This window comes from Jaculus jaculus, chromosome 2 (genome assembly GCF_020740685.1).
Source record: "Jaculus jaculus isolate mJacJac1 chromosome 2, mJacJac1.mat.Y.cur, whole genome shotgun sequence".
Classification (NCBI taxonomy): Eukaryota; Metazoa; Chordata; class Mammalia; order Rodentia; family Dipodidae; genus Jaculus; species Jaculus jaculus.
The window spans coordinates 34,368,857-34,391,718 of NC_059103.1; the positions used below are offsets into that span (position 1 = coordinate 34,368,857).

The window sequence follows — 22,862 nt, forward strand, 5'->3', positions numbered from 1 at the left end:
TCAATAACAGAATAATTTAATAATTATTCTCAGTTTTCTTTTTATTCAATTCTTTGATTAAAATTAGAAACAAGCCAGGCATGGCTGTGCATACCTTTAAGGCCAGCACCTCAGAGGCAGAGATATGGGGATAGCTTTGAGTACAAGGCTACCCTGAGCCTACATAGTAAATTCCAAGTCAGCCTGAGCTAGAGCAAGGGCTTAAGGGAGATGGCTTAGCAGTTAAGGTGCTTGCCTGCAAAGCCTAAGGAGCCAGGTTCAATTCCCCAGTACCCACATAAACCAGATGCACAAGGTGGTGCATGCATCTGGAGTTTGTTTGCAGTGGTTGGAGGCCCCTAATGCTCCCTTTATCTGCCTCTTCCTTTCTCTCAAATAAAAAAATAAAATATTTAAAAAATAACCTGGAAAACAAACAAACCTAGGGTTTGGAATTCAAGGACCTTTGTTGACCCTGAGCATCCCCTTGCAGTAGTGTCCATTATTTTACAATCAAATCAGTTATCACAGTTTCTACTATAGCAACAATTTTTTTGAGCTGTCTGTAGTAATTCTGGCTGGTGACCTTGGACTTCACATCCATCACATGCTCACCTGATTGAGCCTGAGTTATATTTTAAATTATTATTTGAGCCAGGCATGGTGGTGCATGCTTTTAATCTCAGCACTGGGGAGGCAGAGGTTAGGAGGATTGCTGTGAGTTCAAGGCCACCCTGAGACTACATAGTGAATTCCAGGTCAGCCTGGACTAAAACCCAAAAAAAAAAAAAAAAATTATTTGGAGCTGGGTAGATGGCTTAGTGATTAAGGTGCTTGCCTGTGAAGCCTAAGGACCCAGGTTCAATTCCTTGGTACCTACGTAAGCCAGGTGCACATTGTGGCACATGCATCGGGAGTTCGTTTGCAGTGTCTAGAGGCCCTGGCACACCCATTCTCTATTTGCCTCTTTCTTTCTCTCTCTCTCTCTCACACATAAATAAGTAAGTAAATAAATAAATAAGATGTTTTTAGAAAATTATTTGCTTGTGTGTGTGTAGGTGTGTATGCCACAACCTTTTGACACTACAAATGAATTCCTGTCTAGCTTTACATTGTGCATGGCTGGGAAATTGAACCTGGACTAGCATACTAGATGACCAGTAAGTCATTTCTCCAGATCTTTATTTTTAGTATATTTTTTTTTCAGCATATGGAGAATTAGGTTTCATTATGGTATTTTCACAGCAGTTCTTTTGCTCCTTATTCCACCGTGGGGTAAAGTGGGTTGAGGCAATGCCTAGCCCAGGCTGACCTAAAACTCAGGCTGGCCTTGAACTCACAGGATCTTCCCCAGTTTCCCCAGTGCTGGGATTACAGTTATCACCACTGCTAGCAAAAGAAAAGAGAAAAGTAGGGATATCTATGACAGAGGAATTAGACTTTATTGGAAGGAAGTCTAGTCATAGAAGGACACTTCACATCTCATCATTAGAGACTCTGGAAATGTGAGGTGTCCACCCATCTTACGATCAGAAAGGTTTTTATGTCCAAGGAAAGGGGGAAGGGAGAAGCATTAGCAAGTGTAAAGGCAGTGAACTTCTTCAGAGACTACCAGGCAGATATCTGGTTCCCCTGAGGTTTTCAACATAGCAGGGGGCTATCTCCTGTCAGATTTCTTGATGTTCACCAGTAGTATGTTCAATTTATGACATGCTAACTCCTTCATTCAATACTCTTTTATAGGGTAGGAGTAGGGAAGATGAATTCTCATGATCTTACTACTTCCTGATGAGAGGGGTTCAAGTCTGTTGAATTTGGATTATGGAATGAGTGAAGGAGAGCATTGTTTTTATTTTGTCTTGGGTAATAGATTGGGTGACAGCATTAAGATGTTTTAGGAGATATCTATGTATACAATTTTAAAATGCAAGGTAAAATTATAAGTAGGAGTACAAATAGTATGAAAGGTGTATTTTGTTGGGTGTGCCATACAGAAAAGGAGTAACTCCTCAATTTTAATCTTCTTCCAGTTTGGAGGGGCAGTTTGAATGATACTCTACACAGTTACACAAAAGAGGAAAAATGTGGAGGGAGGGTTACTGTAGCAGACAGATTCAGGTTCGCTGAGATATGAACTTCCAGACCAGCCACAGTTATGGAGGAAGGGATATTTATTGAAGCCTACAGATCCAGGGGAAGTTCCATAATGGCAGAAGAAGCTGGCCTGCCTTCACAGGACCAAGCAGAGAGAGGGAAGTACAAGCCTATATGTCAAAAGCCAAACAGCACACTTCAGGAACTCCAGCTTGGCACACTTTGCATAATTTTAGATTGAAATCTGAAACCCACAACCACACCTTGAGATCACCCAGTGACATTGCCTTCAGTAGATGGCTATAGATGCAAAGTACAAACAAACAACTGAATATATTGGGGGCCATCTATTATATTCAAACCACCACACTTACCAAGAAGCCTCAGGACATAGAGGTCCCTGAGATAGAGCTATGTTGGGAGAACTTTAGGACTTGTGTATTATCAGGATAAAGAAATCTGCATCTGGAAACACAGGCAGCTAGAAAGGAGCCAATGAATACAGAGTGGTTATTGTTATGCCCAGTTTTTGGTGCCCCCAGTGACCACTAGGGAGAACCAAACATGCATGCAAAGGCAAAGAGCTTTATTTTGGGCTTAAGCTCGGACTCTTGACTTCACTAGCACAGTGGATCCATGCAAAAGCCCTGAGTAGCAGGAGGGCAGGGTTTTTATAGGGATTTGAACAAAGAAGTAGGGGGCAGTTACATGATTGGTTGGTTTAAACAGTAACTGTACTTGTATTCTTTTGATTGGCTGGGGCAGAGAGGCAGAAAGGACAAGTCTTGGACAAGTCTTGGGCAAGTCTTGGGCATGCCTGGGCATGTCTAGGGGCCTGGCTCAGGTCTTCTGCCTAAGTAGGAATTTGAATCTTAGGCCTAGCTGGGGCAGAGCCTTACTGAACCAATACCTACTTCCACAGTTAAATTAATTAATTTATTTTATTTATTTGAGAGTGACAGACAGAGAGAGAAAGAGGTAGAGAGAGAGAGAGAGAGAGAAAGAGAGAATGGGTGCGCCAGGGCCTCCAACTACTGCAAATGAACTACAGATGTGTGTGCCTCCTTGTGCATGTGGCTAATCTGGGTCCTGGGGAATTGAGCCTCAGACCAGGGTCCTTGGGCTTCACAGGCAAGCACTTAACTGCTAAGCCATCTTCACCAGCCCACCTCCACACTTTAAGATCCATCCATTGACACCGTCTCCAGCCAGGTGGCTGCAGATAAAAACTACAAACTTATAAAACACTGAATATGTTGGTGGCCAACTATTCAAACTGCCACACAGACACACAGGTGCAGCTTTTGGGATTGTCAAACATCATTTTGTACTTCATGTGTATGTTGTCCTATGTGGCTAAGAGGCTTTCTCTTAGTCTTATAGATAAGGCGGAAATCAGGCACAAAGGCAGTTCTTTAGGAGAGGGATATTAATCAGAGCCATTATGATAGAAACTCCTAGATCATATTAAATCTATTAGCCATTATGATCTGGTCATTATATATCAATATGAAGTTTTCCCCATATGACATGACATTTATAGGCTATAGCAGACAGCATCAGGTTGTTGGGACTCACTTCCAAATCAGGCACAGTTATGGAGAAAAAGATATTTATTGAGGCTTACAGATCCAGGGGAAGTTCTATATGGCAGAAGAAGCTGGCCTGCTTTCATAGGTCCTTGCTGAGAGAGAAAAGCCACATGCCAAAACTCAAAACTCACACCAGCACCTTAAGCACACTTCAAAACTCCAAGGCAGAACTCAAGCACTCTGCACATCTTTAGACTGGAATTCCAAGTCCACCCGCACACCTTAGGGTTGGATCCTAGGATCCACCCACAGTAACACCTCCTCCAGCCAGGTGACTGCAGATCTAAATTACAAGCTTTAATAAAATCCTGAATATATTGGGGGGCATCCCTTCAAACTGTCACACAGGCAATTCATGAGTATTATATATAGGTGTCAGGCACTGCCAGGCACAGGCTGAAGCCTTCAGGAGAGGGGTCTGAACTTCTACGCATGGCTAAGGACCCCGGGCTACAGAAGGCCACTTCCTCTCCAAGCCTGGCACACCTGAACTTAGGCTTTGCCCATAACCCTGTGACCTTTGGCCCGTTGCCTAGGAAACTCCTTATCAGCCACCAGCCTTCACACAGTCCTGAGTCCCTAGATCACCTGAAAACCCCCCCCCCACCATTGCTTATGTGCTAGAATGAATGTCCTCATATGCTAATTAGGCATCAGAAATGCACTTAGTATGTCCAATTCCTTAGGGTTCCCCCCTCAGATGCTTATAAACCCATTTTCCCTGACAACAAACCGAGAGAGCTGTTCACTGAAACTCCTCCTGAAAGTCTTTTACTTTCATGCGCTCACCTACCCTGGTTGCCTGGTTGCTTTCGGGGGGACCATAGCTGGGCCCTGGAGGACACAGGAACCCACATATAGGGTTGAAAATAATAATGTAGGAAGTACGGAGACAAGGAATGCTTTCTGTAGAAGTGAGAAAGAAGAGTTGGTTGAAATTTTTGTAAATAAGATTTGGTGTATTTAAGGTGGACGTGGGAAATATAAGAAACTAGGTTTAGTAATATTTGGAGTAGAAAGTTTAGTTTTTACTTACTCAGTCCGAAGTTAAAAGGTCTTTAGCTTTGGGAGAACTAATGATAGAGCTGGAGAGATGGCTTTTTTTTTTAAAGGTCCAGAAGGTCGTTTACATCAATCTTGTGTATGTATGAATGTGTGTGTGTGTGTATGTGTGTGTGTGTGTGTGTGTGTGTGTGTGTGTGTGTATACACACACACATACATACAAATATATTTATTTATTTTATTTTATTTTTGGTTTTTTGAGGTAGGGCCTCACTTTAGCTCAGGCTGAATTCTCTCTGTAGTCTCAGGATGGCCTTGAACTTACCTCCTACCTCTGCCTCCCGAGTGCTGGGATTAAAGGTGTGTGCCACCATGCCCGGCTCAATCTTGAATTTTTTTTTGTTATTTATTTATTTGAGAGTGACAGAGAGAGAAAGAGAGAGAGAGAGGGAGAGAACGGGTGCGCCATGGTTTCCAGCCACTGCAAACGAACTCCAGACTCCTGCGCCCCCTTGTGCATCTGGCTAACATGGGTCCTGAGGAATTGAGCCTCGAACCGGGGTCCTTAGGCTTCACAGGCAAGCGCTTAACTGCTAAGCCATCTCTCCAGCCCTCAATCTTGAATTTTTGACTAATGTCTCACATAGATTAAGCTTAAACAAACAAGGCTACATAAAAATATCTTAATTTTGATAAGGACTAGTTTTTTTCAGTAGTCAAAGCTTAACATAGGAGGGCTATGTATACCTGAATTTTAACCTTGATATAGGCTAATAAATTTATCAACTTATTATAAGGAATTAAGTTTGGATTATAGAAACAACTAGGCGTAAGAAATACAGAGAAACAACTTTTTGTGTTAAACCATTTTATCTTAACTGAAAGCACACTTTATAATTGTATTATTATTTATTTATTTTTGGTGAGGTAGTGTCTTGCTCTAGTCCAGGCTGATCTGGAATTCACTATGTAGTCTCAGAGTGGCCTTGAACTCATGGTGATCCTCCTACCTCTCCCTCCTGAGTGCTGGGATTAAAGACATGCATCACCACACAGCTTTTATTTTACCATGTGGTACCAAGTATTAGGAAGTAAACACTGTTGCTGATGAAGAGCCAAGACGTACCCACCCCCAAGAAAAAAGAAGATGGGGCTTGGGAAATGATGCAGTGTTGAAAGGTGCTTGCTTGCAAAGACTGTTGGCCTGGGTCCAACTCACCAGTAACCTTGTAAAGCCAGATGCAGAAAGTGGAGCATACATCTGGACGTGGTAGGCAAGAGGTCCTGGTGCTCTTTTTCTTTCTCTTCACTTGCAAATAGATTAAGGAGATATTGGTTTTGTTTGTTTGTTTGTTTTAAAAAGAGGCTGGTGGTCTAGCAGCTTGGTGAGGCAGGACTTTCAGTTCCTAAACTCTATTTTCTGAATTTATTATTAAGTATCTATAATTTATTATCAAGTTTTTGTGGTCATTGGATCTATGCAATGGGCTGAAGTAGGAGGATCTAGCCTGCTGAGCTAGAGTGAGTTCTAGATCAGCCTGGGCTAGAGTGAGACCCTGCTTCAATAAAATAAATCAAAACAAAATCTCAGAAATATGTGATCCAGCCATCCCATTTGTATATATATATCTAAAGCTATTGAAATCAGCATCTTTTTATTTTTTCTGGCATGTTTGTGTTTGTATATAGTGTATGCACACGTGTGTGCAAATGTTTGTGTCCTGTTTGCATGATTCAGAAGCCATAGGAGAACACTGGCATCTTCTCATTGCTCTTCTGTGTCATTCCTTGAGATGGAATTTTGCACCAAATCTAGAGCTCTCATTTTCAGTCATGGTGGCTGACCTGTGAACTCTAATGTCTCTCCTATCTCTGTCCCTCATAGGACTAGGGTTACAGGCCTGTGTGGCCCATGTTGGGCTTTATTTTGAAGATATTATTTATTTACTTGCAAGCAGAGAGAGGCAGAGAGAAGAGAGACAGACAGAAATAGAGAATAGGCACTGCAAACGAACTCCAGATGTATGCAATACTTTGTGCATCTAGCTTTACATGGGTACTGGGGAATTGAACCCAGTTGTTAAGCTTTGCAGGCAAGGCAAGTGGTTAAGGAACCACTGAGAAATCTCTCCAGCCTCATGGTAGTCTTCTTATATAGGCAAACTGAGGCCCTCTCCAGCCCTCATATTTATGTGGCAAGTTCTTTTACCTGTGGAGCCATCTTGCCAGACCCTAAATCAGAGGATTTGTATTCCTTTTCTCAGTACAGCTTTATTCAGATAGCCAGATAGATATATTAACACCCTAAATATCCTTAAGTGGTATAATAGGTAGCATAAATGTGGTATATACATAAAATCAAATGTATTTAGCCTTACAAAGGAAAAAGTTCTGCCATTTGCATTACCATGGATGGACTTGGGCATATATTACACTTAGTGAAATAAGAGGAGCAGAAAGGCAGGTACTGTGTGGCCTCATGTACAGTGTAAAATAGGTAAATTCATAGAAGTAGCAAGCAGAAACAGCAAAGGGGTAAAAAGAGAGTGATGTTTATGGTATCAATTATATACATGCATTTTGGGCATCTGTATAGAACTGATAGCTAAAAATTTGTAAAATATTTTTTTCTTTCTGACTTTCTCTGTCACACAAATAAGTAAAATTTTAAAGTAGTATTTTATTTTATTTATTTGTGAGGAGAGAGAAGAGAGAGAATGAATGGATGCACCAGGGCCCCTACCCACTGCAAATAAAGTCCAGATGCATGCGACACTTTGGGCATCTGGCTTTACATGGGTACTGGGGAATCGAATTCAGGTCATTAGGCTTTCCAGACAGGCGTCTTAACTGCTGAGCCATCACTCCAGCCCCAATTAAAGTATTTTTTAAGGCTGATGAGATGGCTCAGTGATTAAGGTGCTTCCCTGCAAAGCCTGATGACCTGCATTCAATTCCCCAGTACCCATGAAGAACCAGATGCACAAAGTGCACAAGCATGTGGAGCTCATTTGCAGTGAGAGGAGGCCCTGGTGCACATGTGTATTTAAAAAAAAATTTTGCCGGGCGTGGTGGCGCACGCCTTTAATCCCAGCACTCGGGAGGCAGAGGTAGGAGGATCGCCGTGAGTTCAAGGCCACCCTGAGACTACAGAGTTAATTCCAGGTCAGCCTGGACCAGAGTGAGACCCTACCTCGAAAAACCAAAAAAAAAAAAAAAAAAAAAAAAAAAAAATTTTAAAGATACATCTGTGATTTTATTATAAAACATTTCTTTTGGCATTAGTTGGTTACAGTGATAGCAAGATACTGTGAGTGTGACATAGCAGCTGTAATGGAACAGTTGTATTCTCTGTTTATTGCACCAATATTTAAGTTGCCTCAAATCAATCACATATAAATCACCTTCAGTCATTACACATCTATCTTCCAGTGAAGAGGTGGTGCTGGATTCGTTAATGTGGGTAAGACCCAGAAGCAGTAGCTCCTTTACTTTGCAGCAATCACTCTGCTTTGAAAGGACCAAGTTTTTTTTAGAGCTAGACTGAATAGCAGTAGCACACAGGAATATCATACTTAGTTCTTGTTAAGAAGCAACACCTGGGCAATGCATTTTTCTTTTATTTATTTATTTATTTATTTATTTATTTATTTATTTATTTATTTATTTATTTATTTATTTATTTATTTGAGAGTGACAGACACAGAGAGAAAGACAGATAGAGGGAGAGAGAGAGAATGGGTGTGCCAGGGCTTCCAGCCTCTGCAAACGAACTCCAGACGCGTGCGCCCCCTTGTGCATCTGGCTAACGTGGGACCTGGGGAACCGAGCCTCGAACCGGGGTCCTTAGGCTTTACAGGCAAGCGCTTAACCGCTAAGCCATCTCTCCAGTCCTGGGCAATGCATATTTTATATCACAGGTAAGGGAATGATCTCTCTAGTTTTAAACTCTTGCATTAGAGGCCCTTAAGAAAATAAAAGTAATCTAACCACTTCTGGATGGTGTCACTACTATACCCATGTTGGTATGTCACTTTCTCTGCTATGTTTGCTTTGAAGGGATCTTCCATTATATCTCCAATATTCTTATAGTGTCCTTTTCTTTAGCTAGGATCTCACATAACTCTAATGCTTTATTAAGAATGTCCTCCTTGTCACATTGGTTGTCTAGCATGTCTTCATAGACATCCACAGAAAGGCAATTAGGTAGGGGGAACTGTGACTTGGTTGTAAATCAAGCAACTGACTTAATAGATTGGGGTATTTTGAAAGACTGGCATCTTGCAGGATCCCTTTCAAGTAGTTCCACACACTCTCATTATGTGGTACTAATTTAATCATCTCCACAGTGTACTGGACTTCTCTCTCCAACATAGCACGATCTCCGTAGCCAGTGGTGTTAGAGATGACAAAGTGTCTCTGGTTCCAGACACAGTTGTTTCTCACATCGTCTTTGAGGAGCTGGTCTACATACTGCAGCTCATTCTCCCAAAGTCTAAATTCCTGAATGACCCACTGTCGATGCTGCCAGGCATGGTCATTCTTTGCATCCTGATTAAGAACACCAGCAATGAACTCAAGCTCTTGAGATGGGTCTTTTAGCCATTCCACTAACACTCGCCTATGATGCCAAACTTGATAGTTTTTGGGCTGTTCTTCAGTTATTGCAGTGATGTAATTCATTTCCTCTTGGAGATCCTTTAGAAGAGACTTAAGAGAACTCTTCGAAAATGCCTGTACAAGACATAGGTAGGCGAGTCCAGACTCAGAAAGCCGTCGTCCATAGGAGACGCCGTTGCTTCCTCCACCTCCGCCGCCATCTCTTCTTCCGGCGGCTGCAGGGACGGCGGCGGGTGCGGCGGGGGAGGCGGCTGCTCGGGCTGGCCGGGCTCCCCGAGCCCCTCGGTAGCCGCCGTCGCGCCTCGGTCGCTGCGGAGGCGCTGACGAAGGCCCCGCCCCTCCATGGCCTCACCGCCCCTTCGGGCCAGTTCCGGTTTCCTCGCGTTCGTACGGTAGAGACGCCGCGGTCGGGGCTCGGTGGGCGGAGGCCCCGCCCCTCTGCCTCCGCTTTCCCCTTCGGCCCACGTCCTCTTAGCTCGCCTCGGGCCGTAGCGTTGAAGTGCAGCGGGCTGGGCCGCCGAGGCCGGGGACCCCGGGGCTTCACCCGCCCCTTCTCATCTGCGGTTTCCTGACGTCCTACCATGGAGAGCAAAAGAATTTTTTATGTATTTAATTATTTTGGTTTTTCAAGGTACATCTCGCACTAGCTCAGGCTGACCTGGAATTCATTATGTATTTCCAAACTCACAGTGATCCTCCTACCTCTGCCTCCTGGATTAAAGGTATGTGCCACCAGGCCTGGCTTAAAAATTTTTTTTGGACAAACTTCTATACTTAACAGACAATAAGCCATGATAATTCCCTCCCCCACTTTTCCCTTAACAACAGTACTCTCCATCATATCCCCTTCCTCTCCTGGTTAGTCTCTCTTTTACTTTGATTTCATCATTTTTTCCTCCTACTGTAAGAGTTTTGTGAAGATACTACTAGACACTGCAAGGTCATGGATGTCAAAACCAATTTCTGTCCAGAGAGTTTCAATGTAAGGAGTTGTACCCTTCCTTTGCTCTTACATTCCTTCCACCACCTCTTCTGCAATGGACCCTGAGCCTTGGAGGGTGTGGTAGAGATGTTTCAGTGTTGGACACTCCTCTGTCACTTCTTAGCACTATGTTGCCTTTAGGGTCATCCCAGTGGTCACCACCATCTGAAAAGAGAAGTTTCTGTAACCCAAAGTGAGAGTAGTATTAATATATGGGTATGAATGTTAGGTAAAATGCTTACAGGGAAGTTTGGTGAGCATGATATATGTATTTAGCCACACAAGAGCAGGCAGTACACTGCTAAGGCTCATGACCTGCTTTTGGCTAGGTTTTCAGTACCAGGCATGGATTCCACCCCCGCCCCCACCCCCCATCCCATAGAGCGGGTCTCCAGCCAAATTAGACAGCAGTTGTTTTCACCCAGAACAGACATGCCTCTATTGCACCCATTTGGACATTTGGCCTGGCTGGCCAAACTGGAGGCTTGCAGTGTCCACTGTTTTCACCTCTGATGACTTCTGTCTCCCATAGGGCTGCATGCAGTGAAGGTTTTTCCAGCTTTCAGTCAGTTCGTATATAGGAAGAAGGTTTTCAGCTCAGCCCCAGCTTGATTTCTCAGTGACTTTGGCACCTGGGCATGTGGAATCTTCAGTGATTGGGTCTTACCATCTGTTTTGGGTGGGAAACCAAGGCCCTTTACAATGGCCTATAATGTTTGGGGGGCAATAGGGACCTTTTTGGCCAACAACTCACTGGAAGGTATCTCATCCCTGGCACTGAAAATTTTCTAGTAACAGTCTATGGCTTCTGAGTGTGCCATTACCCAAAAAAGTAGGCTTTTATATGTCTTATTCAGAATATCTTGAATTTTGATTGACCCTTCCCCCACCCTTCTTTTACTCAGTCTCTTTCCGTGGCCTTGCTTAGGCCATTCCACTCCCTGTAATCTCTTCTTCTGCTTGCATATATACAATACCATCCCCTTAAGTTCTCCCTAGCTTTACTACCTCCCTTATAGCTTTTTTTCTAGGTTACTGGCCTTTGCTAATGATTTTTGGCTCCATCTCACACACAAGTCTAAACATATGTAGCTAGGATCCACATATGAGAGAGAACATGTGACCTTTGGCTTTCTGGGCCTGGGTTACCTCACTTAGTATAATCCTTTCCAGATCCATCCATTTCCCTGCAAATTTCATAACTTCATTTTAATTTACTTCTGAGTAGAACTCAATTGTGTAAATGTGCCACATCTTCATTATCCGCTCATCAGTTGAGGGACTTCTAGGCTGGTTCTGTTTCCCAGCTATTGTGAATTGAGTGGCAGTAAACCATGGTTGAGCAAGTATCTCTAAGGTAGTGAGATGAGTCCTTAGGATATATGCCTAGGTTGGTATAGGTGGGTCATATGATGAATCTATTTTTAGCTGTCTCAGGAACCTCCCCACTGATTTCCACAATGACTGGACCAGATTGTATTCCCACCAACAATGTAGAAGGGTTCTTCTTTTTCTGTATCATTGCCAGCATTTATAGTTATTTGTTGTCATCATGGTAGCCATTCTGACAGGAGTGAGATGGAATCTCAACATAATTTTAATCTGTATTTCCCTGATGGCTAGGGATGTAGAACCTTTTTTCTTTAGATGCTTATATGCCATTTGTATTTCTTCTTTTGGTAATTCTGTATTTAGTTCCATAGCCCATTTTTTTTTAATTTTTATTAACATTTTCCATGATTATAAAATATATCCCATGGTAATTCCCTCCCTCCCCACCCCCACACTTTCCCATTTGAAATTCCATTCTCCATCATATTAACTCCCCATTACAATCATTGTAATTACATATATACAATATCAACCTATTAAGTATCCTCCTCCCTTCCTTTCTCTACCCTTTATGTCTCCTTTTTAACTTACTGGCCTCTGCTACTAAGTATTTTCATTCTCACGCAGAAGCCCAGTCATCTGTAGCTAGGATCCACATATGAGAGAGAACATGTGGTGCTTGGCTTTCTGCATAGCCCATTTTTTAATTGGGTTGTTTGATTTCTTATTATTTAGTTTTTGGAGTTCTCTGTATATTATAGGTATTAATTCTCTGTCAGATATATAGCTGGCAAAGATTTTCTCCTATTCATTAGGTTGTCTCTTTGCTCTATTCACAGTGTCCTTAGCTGTACAAAAGCTTTGTAATTTCATAAGGTCCCAGTGGTTGATTAGTGGTTTTATTTCCTGAGCAACTGGGGTTATATTCAGAAAGTTATTGCCTATGCCAATATGTTGAAGGGTTTCCCATAATTTTTCCTCTAGCAAGTTCAGAGTTTTAGGTCTGATATTAAGGTCCCTGATCTATTTGGACTTGACTCTTGTGCATGGAGAGAGAAAAGGATCTATTTTCACCCTTCTACATATAAATATCCAGTTTTGTTGCCATGGTCTGGCCGGCTCCTCCGCACACCTAAGTCCCCATCGGCGGTGCCCTGGAGCGGCCTGCCTGCCCGATGCTTCCCCCCGGGTTGCGGTGGGCTGGGCTGGATGCTTAGTGCCCAGGCTCAGGCTCCCGTGGAGCACCCACGGGGGTGGCGGCGTCCGCCTCGCGGAGACCTAGCGGCTTGAAGAGAGGCGGCAGCCGTGGGAGCGGATGGGGGCTACCCAGTTAGTGGTGCTCAGCATGTACGACATGTACTGGATGCATGAATACACCTCATCCATTGGAACTGGAGTTTTTCATTCAGGAATTGAAGTGTATGGCAGAGAATTTGCTTATGGTGGCCATCCTTATCCTTTTTCTGGAATATTTGAAATTTCCCCAGGAAATGCTTCTGAACTAGGAGAAACATTTAAATTTAAAGAAGCTGTTGTTTTAGGGAGCACTGACTTTCTAGAAGATGATATTGAAAAAATTGTAGAAGAATCGGGGAAAGAATATAAAGGCAATGCTTATCATTTGATGCATAAAAACTGTAATCGCTTTTCTTCAGCATTATCAGAGATTCTTTGTGGGAAAGAGATTCCTCGCTGGATTAATCGACTGGCCTACTTCAGTTCCTGTATACCCTTTCTACAGAGTTGCCTCCGAAAGGAGTGGCTCTCCCACGCTGCCCTGCATCTAGCGTCAGCCACGAGCTCCAGGATGGACTGGAAGAGGCAGAGGATGCTGCTGCTTCTGCAGCCATGGCAAGCGCCGCAGCAGGCTCCAGACCTGGGTGCCACACAAAACTCTAAGCATCTAAGTCACACCTTCAGAACTGTTTTGCCAATTGAGTATCACTAGAGAAAAGCAAACAGTAAGCATCCTTTGGAGATTTTGTATGCAAAGATGGCTGTCCTCCAACTCCCAGTTTTTCAGCTCAGGATTATATTTGTAATCAAAAAAAGAAAAAAAAAAAAAGGAAAAAGAAAATTACTTGGCGCAGGAGGGAGAACTTTGTATGAAGCTGCCCTCTGTTTTGTTTTATTTTTACCCACTTGTAACTTTAGATTTATTTCTGTTTTATACATGCTCTGTTAAGTTATGTTTACAGTATCTTGTATCGCTGTTTACAAATCTTGCATGGACTTCTGCCACCATGAAAGACATCTTCATCTTCAAAAATTAGGCAGGTAATCTTTGTACACGTCCTGATGGTGCCAGAGCTATGGCAAATCATAGGTGCATAAAAAGGTACTCACGCAGTTAGTTACCATCACCTGCTTAGCCGTCTTTTAGATTTGTATTTGGTTTTGTTTTTGTTGATATTTGACACCAGATACAGGGAACCAAACTGGCCTGACGTGAAGGAGCACGCACAGCGCAGAACATTGGGAGCCAGTTCCTCCGCACCCTCCCTTTCTGAGTAGCACAGCTTGCAGCGCGCCCGTGGAACAGTTTTATCCCAGTTACCTGTCCACCTCAGCAGGGTGGGGTTCTTGTATCTCTCTGGCTTCGATGCCTCCAATTGTATAAAAGATTTTTGTTGTTTTTGAGGATATTCTTGTAACTGACAAGTGGTTTTGCACATGCGTTGTGGGCGGGGCTTCATCTTTATTTTAATACATAATTTCCTCCTGCACAGGAATTTTGGGTGGGGCAGGAATATCTTTAAGTGGTGGCCTTCTGACTTAACAGTACAAGCTGATATTGAACTACTTTTTAACTATTTGGGCTACCTTTTGTACTGGACCTTGAGTCTAAAGGAACACACCCCAAACAAGTAATTCTTTGATATTTCATACTTTTTATGTACCATTTCAGAAAGTTTGTTGGAATTTATTAGTTTATAATGAGAATAGTTTCACCTCATAATAGAAAGTCTATTCTCATTGACCTCTTTTTGGAAAATCATATTTTTGTGTGTCTTAAAATTCCATCTCTTTAAATTCTTTCAAATGTATGTCTCTTACTAACATACTCTAAGAATGAACATTACCACAGATAAATCCTCATTATCAAGGAAGATATCTGCTAGCATCTACCCCCAGATTGACTGTTGGATGTAAGAAACAAGTCATTACATGTCACAATCAATGTTCTGCCTTAAGAATGAATGTCCTAGGTCATATTAAATATAGTATATAAATGATCCAAGGCAGTGACTTCAGATTATATATATATATATATATATATATATATATATATATATATATATATATAATTTTAAAGTCATTTACATTTATTTAAACTTTTAGATTGGGTTATTTACTATTTCTCTATGTAAAGATACATATCTTTCAGTAAACTACATTTTTAACTTTTCCATAAGCTGATTTTGATTGATTTTTATCAACATAAGCACACCCTGTTCATAGGGAAAACAAACCTTGGGTTATAAGCATTGGCCTAAGGCAAATGAAGCCACTTTATGCTGTTTTGACTGTTCTGTTTCCAGAGAGGAAAGCGGTCATAAATTTCTCTGCTCTGTGGGGTTTTGTTTTAAGAGAGTTGATAGAAGTGAGGCTCAGGACAAAACATTAAGGCCCCAGCAGTAAGTTGTTCACAGAAGATTCCTAGCCCCAAACCTACCTTAGTGGAAAGTGCTTGTGGTAATACAGAGCAGTGTTTTCTATCCGCCGAAATACACATGTCATGAGCCGGCTGGCCCCTTGAAGCCCAAGGGCATGGCCCTTCGCTGTTTTGGGTAAACAGCCAGAAACATTCTACCTGTGATTATCCAAACTTCAGTCATTCAACACGTGAAAAGTTTGATTCTATTTATTTCTTTCTGAAACATTTGGAGTTTTAAAATAGTCTAAAGGGTCTTAATAAAAATAAGTAGTGGTCTAAGGCCAATTATCTAGCAGCAGATTCTGGACATGAGATTCCTTATACTCTAATCATACTTGAGGCTGAGGAAAAGAGTTTTGAAAATCTCATTCAAGGGAGGTCCTTTTCTACAGTTCAGATTCAGAATGGCTTTTACTAACTAGCATTTGACCTGCTTTTCTTGCCCTTGAGGGTAAAGAATCTTGTTCTCAACTTGAACTCTTTTAAGAAAATTCCAGCTCAAAACTCTGTGATTAATAGAATCAGATACATATATACATATAATTTTTTTGAGTAACCGAAATGAACCACATTCTTCCCAGTTGGTTGATAGAGTTATACGGTGAGAGATGTCTGGTTTCCACTGTTTCTTTAGATATCCTTGGGGGGCTGGGGAGGTTAATCCTCAGCAGGGGGCATCAGCTTTGGAAAGTGTCTTGTGGTGTAGTAGAAGGCAGTGGTCTTAGAGCACCTCCACTTGATGCCTGAACTGCAGCCAGCTATTGCTCTGGCCCACAGCAATAGATATGTTACCCATCACCAGCATTTGCACAGAGCAGGGAATTCCGGTTTTAGTCCATTGATAGCACCGTGTGTATGAGGAGATTCAACACCACAGACAGCTGCAGGACTGTGTTTCCATGGCTGCTTCTATCACATAACGGGTAGAAACATGTTACTGCTTCAGGGCTGTAATGTACGTCTTGTGGCTCCGTTCTGTAAGATTCCATGAAGTTTCGATACATGCTGTTTTCTTTAAATGACTTAAGTTTAAAGCATCTGAGTTGTTTTCAGCAGTTGACCATCTTGTCGTCCTTCATCAGTGTGGTTTAAGGGCACAGCTCGATGGCTCCCCTTTCTGCTGTCCGCTCAGTCCACACACGCACCTCTCCCCTGTCGACAGGCGGTACAGCTGTCAACTCATCTCCATGGACCTGAAGATCATTCCTTGTGAAGTTGAATGCAAGTGTACTGTCATTCATAGTGTTTATATAAAAATACCAGGAATCTTCACTTTTGCTACCTTGATTTAGCATTCGGCTATCATGTTACAACATTGAAATACATCGATTTATTAAAAAAATACTTTTATAAGAAAAAAAAATATCCAGTTTCCCCAGCACCACTTGTTGAAGAGGCTGTCTTCTCCATTGAGAATTTTTAGCATTTTTGTCAAAACTCAGATGGCTGTGGCTGCCTGAATCAACATCTGGGTCCTCTATTCTGTTCCATTGATCTACATGTCTGTCTTTGTGCCAGTGCCATGCTGTTTTTGTTACTCTGGCTTTGTAATATAGCTGAAAATCGGGTATACTGCCAATCTTATTTTTGTTGCTCAAAATTGTTTTGGCTATTTGAAGTTTTTTTGTGCATCAAAATGTATTTTAGGTTTGTATTTTCTGATTCTGTGAAGAATGCCATTGGAATTTTAAATGTGTATAGATTGCTTTTGGTAATATTGGCATTTGCACAAAATTGATTCTTCTAATCCAAGAATATGGGATGTCTTTCTATTTTCTAGTGTCTTCTGCAATTTAAAGTTTTCATTGTAGAGATTGTTCCCCACTTCCCTGGTTCGGTTATTCCAAGGTACTTTAATATTATTATTTTGATACAGTTGTGAATGGGAATGTTCCCTGATTGCACCCTCCACAAGTTTGTTGTTAGTATATTAGGAAAGCTACTGATTTCTGTGTGTTTATTTTGTATTCTGCTACATTGATAAAAGTGCTTATCAGCTCTCTCAGTTTGCTGGTAGAGTCTTTAGGGTCCTTTATGTATAGAATCATATCATCTGCAAATAAGGATATTTGATATCTTCCTTTTCAGTTTGTATCCCTTTTATGAATGTCTCTTGCCTTAGCTGTTGGACACCTTTGTATTGTTCCTGAACTTAGTAGAAAAGCTTCAAATTTTTCCCCATTTAGTATTATGTTGCTTGTAGGTTTGTCACATATAACCTTTATTATGTTGAGATATATTCCTTCTATTTCCAGTTTCTGTAGGACTTTTACCATGAAGGGATGTTGGATTTTGTCAAATACCTTTTCTGCATCTATTGAGATGATCATGTGATTTTTATCCTTCAGTCCATTTATATAATGTATTAAATTTATTGATTTGCATATGTTGAACCATCCTTGCATCTTTGGGGTAAAGCCTACTTGGTTGGGGTGAATGATCTTTTTGATATATTCTTGTATTTTGTCTGCCAATATTTTGTTGAGAATTTTTGCATCGATTTTCATGAGGGAGATTGGCCTTTAATTTTCTTTTTTTGTTCTATCTTTGTCCATTTTGGATATCAGGGTGATAATGGCTTCATAGAAGGAGTTTTGTAGTATACGTTCCTTTTCTATTTTTTGGAAAAGTTTGAGAAGCATTGGTGTTATTTCTGCCATGAAGGTTTGGTAAAATTCATCAGTGAATCCATCATGGTCTGGACTTTTTTCAGTTGGAAGACTTTTTTTTATAGCTACCTGGATATCTGTACTCATTATAGTTCTATTTAAATGGTTTATCCCATCTTTCTTTAATTTTGGTAGGTCATATAAATCTAGGAAAGTATCCATTTATTTCAGATTTTGTAACTTAGAAGAGTATATATTCTTAATGTATGTCCTAATGATTTTCTGAATTTCTTTGGTGTCTGTTGTAACAATGAATTTTTCATGTCCAATTTTATTAATTTGTGTCTCTTCACTCTTTCTTTTGGTCAAATTTGCTAAGAGTTTATCAATCTTGTTTACCCTTTCAAAGAACAAACTCTTTGTTTAGTTGATTCTTTGTATTGGTTTTTTTTTTCCTGTTTCATTAATTTCTGTCTTAATCTTTATTTCTTCCTGTCTACTGATTTTTGGTTTGCCTTTTTCTTCTTCTAAGGCCTTAAGGTGAAGCATTAAAGTATTTACTTGTGACCTTTCTATTTTCTTAATTATTATTTATTTATTTATTTGAGAGTGGCAGAGAAAAAGAGGCAGAGAGAGAGTGAGGGAGGGAGGGAGAGAGGGAGAGAATGGGTGCGCCAGGGCCTTCAGCCCCTGCAAACGAACTCCAGATGCATGCGCCTCCTTGTGCATCTGGCTAATGTGGGTCCTGGGGAATTGAGCCTCGAACTGGGGTCCTTAGGTTTCATAGGCAAGTGTTTAATCGCTAAGCCATTTCTCCAGTCATTTTTAAATTCTATTTTCTTAATATAGACACTTAATGGTATAAATTTTCCTCTTAGGACTGCCTTTATTGTGTCCCAAAAGTTTTGGCATGTTGTGTTCTCATTATCATTTTATTTCTTTGATTTTTTTGATTTCTTCAATGACCCATTCATCATTCAGTACTGTACTGTTTGGTCTCCATGATTTTGTATATGTTCTGTAGTTTTTCTTGTTGATTTGTAGTTTAATCCCATTGTGACCAGATAGACTACAGGGAATTATTTCAATTTTTCTGTATTTGTTAAAATTTGCATTGTCTCCTGATATATTGTCTGTTTTAGGAAATGTTTCCATGTGCTGCTGAGGAAAATGTGTATTTTGTAGCACTTGGATAAAATGTTCTGAAAATATCTGTTAGGTCCATTTGTTTTGTGACATCATTTATTCGATATGTGTCTCTGTTTATTTTTTGCTGGGATAACCTGCCCATAGTTGAGAGTGGGGTCTTGAAGTCACCCACTACAATTGTGCTTGATGTGATCTGTGACCTTAGTGATAATAGTATTTATTTGATGAAATTGGGAGCATCCATGTTAGGTGCATATATGTTTAGAATTGTAATGTCTTCCTGCTGAATTTTTCTTTTCATCAAAATAAAGTGACCTTGTTTATCTTTTCTTACTAATGTTGGTTTGAAGTCTATCCTGTCAGATATTGGGACAGCAATACCTGCTTTTATCCTGTGCCCATTTGCTTAGAATACTGTTTTGGAATCCTTTCACCCTAAGATAGTGTCTGTCTTTTATGGAGAGGTAGGTTTCTTGGAGGCAATAAACAGAATGATCCTGCCTTTTAAACATGTTTCTCTCTCTCTCTGTCTCACTTGTCCTTTATGTATCAACCCAGGGCCCAAGCTTTGCAAATAAGTGCTACTTAGTCTTTTCCCCAGTCCTTAAAATATTCTTATTTGAGGGCTGGAGAGATGGCTTAGCGGTTAAGCGCTTGCCTGTGAAGCCTAAGGACCCCGGTTCGAGGCTCGGTTCCCCAGGTCCCATGTTAGCCAGATGCACAAGGGTGCGCACGCATCTGGAATTCGTCTGCAGTGGCTGGAGGCCCTGGCGCGCCCATTCTCTCTCTCTCTCTCTCTCTGCCTCTTTCTCTGTCTGTCGCTCTCAAATAAGTAAATAAAAATAAACCAAAAAAAAAAATTAAAAAAAAATATTCTTATTTGATAGCTGGAAAGAGGGAAGACAAAGAAAGGGGGAGGATGGTCATGCCAGCACTTACAATTTTTAAATTTTTAATTAATTTATTTATTTTATTAATTAGTTTTGTACTCAGTAAATACAGTCAAGTTGGTACCATTGTTAGGCTCATCCATGTCTTACCATTCTCCCTGTCCCCTCCTTGTTGAGGTATATGGGTCATGCATTGTGGAGTTAGCTTGCAGTTATGGATAGGAGAAATGTCTCTGCGTATCACAACCCAACACGTGGCTCTGACATTCTTTCCGCTCCCTCTTCAGCAAAATTTCCCTGAGCCATGTTGGGTTCATTTTTGGTCTGCTTCAGTGATGAGGTGTTGGGGCCCTCTGGGTCTCTGGATATCTGATTTGGTAGGAGTTGATTGTTCTCTGTGTTGATCTCCTTCACCTTTGTGCTGGCACCTGGTTCACCAAGAAAACAGCACCCTTGCTTGTTTCACCAATTATTCTTGGTTTCAGCTGGGGCCCTTTTGAGGTATGATGGGGTGGTTCTCTCCTTAGGATCTACGTCTATCTGAAAAAGAGAAGCAGATTCTCCAATGGAGAGTAAAGTTATCACCAGACAAATGGGATAACTCTTATTATTTTTTTTAATAGAGAATTTAATAGGTATAGGCCCTCTTGTAGCCCACGATTGGTGGTTACTTGATAATGGAGAGTGGGCTCATGTTTGGATATGGTTCTGACTTGTTTCTCACCTCCACCTATGGGTCCCGTTTCACTGAGGGTATCAGTTAGCCAAATCAAGAGCAGTTGGTTTCCCACCATGGCATCACAACAGGCTATTTGCTACTAAGTAGGTTAGACCATGAGTTGCTTGGACAGATATTGGTCATTTTCCCCCAGTCACCCATGTAGCACCTTCTGGCAGTAGACATGCTGACTGTCTGGGGACAGAGTCTCTCCTAGCCTGGTGAAGGTTCAACCATTTGATCTGCCTTTTAGGATGTGGAATTTTATGGTACCATTGCCATTTGGGTCCAGATTTATGTCTCCCCCCCCCTCCTTTACCCTCCTGTCCCTTCCCACCACCCTCTTGTCTAGTCCTCGAGATGCTTGCTGGGTATGTCGGCATCTTGGGTAGATTCAGGTTAGGTGCTGTAGATGAGTGAGACTATGTGACGATTATTTTTCTATGACTGGGTAAATCCACTAAGAATGATCTGTTCCGTGTTCAACCATTTTTCCTCAAATTTCATTGTGTCATTTTTTTTTTTCTTACTGCTGTGTAGAATTCCACTGTGTAGATATACCACATCTTAGTTATCCATTCTTCTAGTGATGGACATCTGGGTTGATTCCAGCTCTTAGCTATTATGAATTGAGTTGCTATAAACATGGTTGAGCAAATCTCTCTGTACTGAGGTTTAAAGGTTTTAGGGTACGTGTGCAGTAAGGGAATAACTGGTTCTGTTAGTAACTCTATAGCCAGCTTTTCAAGGAGCCTCCATTTTTTTTTTTTTTTTTTGGTTTTTCGAGGTAGGGTCTTACTGTAGCCCAGGCTGACCTGGAATTCACTATAGAGTCTCAGGGTGGCCTCGAACTCACAGCGATCCTCCTACCTCTGCCTCCCAAGTGCTGGGATTAAAGGCGTGCGCCACCACGCCAGGCTCCATATTGTTTTTGAAAGTGGTTATACCATCTTACATTCCCACCAACAGTGGATGAGAGTTCCTAATTCTCCACATCCTTGCCAGCATTTATTTTCATTTGATTTTTTGATGTTTGTTATCCTTACTGGGGTAAGGTGGAATCTCATAGTTGTTTTAATTTGCATTTCCATGATGATTAGGTATGATGAACATTTTCTTAAGTGTGTGTTTTCCTTTTGTATTTTTTCCTCTGTGAACTGCCTACCCAGCTCTTTGCCCCACTTTGTGAGTGGGTTGTTTGACTTTTTATTGTTTAGGTTTTTGAGTTCTTTGTAGAGTCTAGAGATTAGGCCTCTGTCCATTGGATAATTAGCAAATATTTTCTCCCATTCTGTGGGTAATCTATTGGCCTTGCTTATTGTATGTCTGTAAAGAAACTTCAGCTTCATGTGATCCCATTGGTTGAGTGACTGTTTAAGATCATGAGCTACTGGGGTTTTGTTCAGGAAGTCTAGAATTCACTATGTAGTCTCAGGGTGGCTTTGAACTCATGGTGATCCTCCTACCTCTGTCCCTGAGTGCTGGGATTAAAGGCGTATGCCACCATGCCCGGCCTTTTATTTTTTTCTTCCTTTTTTTTTTTTGATCTTCTTTTTTCATTTTGAATGTTGTTAATTTGAAGCATCTCTCTCTTTTTTTTTTTTTGCTTGATCAAATTGGCCAGAGATTTGTCAATCTTGTTTTTTCAAAGAACCAGTTCTTTGTTTGGTCAGTTGTCTTAATTGTTTTCTTAGTTTTCAATTCATTAATTTCTGCTCTGATCTAAATTATTTCTTCCCTTCTGTAGCTTTTTGGGTTGGATTTTTCTTGTTTTTCAGTGCCTTTAGGTGGATGGTTCAGTTATTGATTTGAGATCTCTCTGTCTTTGTTATGGAGTCATTTAGTGCTATGAATTTTCCCCTGAGGAACACCTTCATTATGTCACATAAGTTTTCATATGATGTGTTCTTGTCAACATTCATTTCTAGAAATTTTGAAATTTCATTTTTTATTTCGTCTACTATCCATTATTGTTTAAAAGTGTGATGTTCAGTTTCCAAGTGCTGATGGGATTCTTGGTGTGTCTTGTTGTTAATTTCTGGAAATAGAGCATTGTGATCTGATATCATGCAGGGAATTATGTCAATCTTCCTTAATATATGGAGGCAGTCTTTGTGACCCAGTGTATTGTCTATTTTAGAGAATGTTCCATGGGCTGCTGAGAAGAATGTGTAGTCTGTGGATTTGGGATGGAATATTCTGTAGATGTCATTTAGGTCTAAGTTATCTATGGTT

General features: G+C 41.0%; 1 protein-coding gene and 2 pseudogenes across 1 annotated transcript in view; 2 read left to right on the plus strand and 1 right to left on the minus strand.

Annotated features, from left to right (window-relative positions):
- Positions 1–22,862, plus strand: part of LOC101610564 (zinc finger protein 709-like) — a 77,360-nt gene that overhangs the window by 3,027 nt on the left and 51,471 nt on the right. The gene's annotated exons all lie outside the window — the stretch shown is intronic.
- Positions 8,564–9,633, minus strand: LOC101609986 (annotated as a pseudogene).
- LOC123458728 lies at positions 12,919–13,687 on the plus strand (annotated as a pseudogene).